At 38.3% G+C, this 227-nt stretch overlaps 1 pseudogene; it reads right to left on the bottom strand.

Annotated features, from left to right (window-relative positions):
* Positions 1-214, bottom strand: part of LOC102495334 (rap1 GTPase-GDP dissociation stimulator 1 pseudogene) — a 1,255-nt pseudogene extending 1,041 nt beyond the window's left edge.
* Between the last annotated feature and the right edge of the window lie 13 nt (positions 215-227).

Genomic DNA, 227 nt, shown 5'->3' with positions numbered 1-227 from the left:
CTTTCTGTCTCTATGTCTCTCTCTGTCTGTCTGGCGAGCGCATGCGCCCTATTGTGAAAACCTCTAAAAAAAAAATCATTTCTCTCTTATCATGTTCGATTTTCTTCTTGAAGAACTTTACCAGCTCTTCAGCAATGTTTGTGCTGGCAAATGGTTCTTCACTTGACACAAGTTCTGCTAAATTACCAAAGGAAAAAAGACACATTTCTGTAAGAGATACATCTTAG

Source organism: Tupaia chinensis, unplaced genomic scaffold (genome assembly GCF_000334495.1).
Source record: "Tupaia chinensis unplaced genomic scaffold, TupChi_1.0 Scaffold149047_1, whole genome shotgun sequence".
NCBI lineage: Eukaryota > Metazoa > Chordata > Mammalia > Scandentia > Tupaiidae > Tupaia > Tupaia belangeri.
Note: the sequence above shows the minus strand (reverse complement) of the source record. Positions and strands in the feature narration are given on the sequence as shown.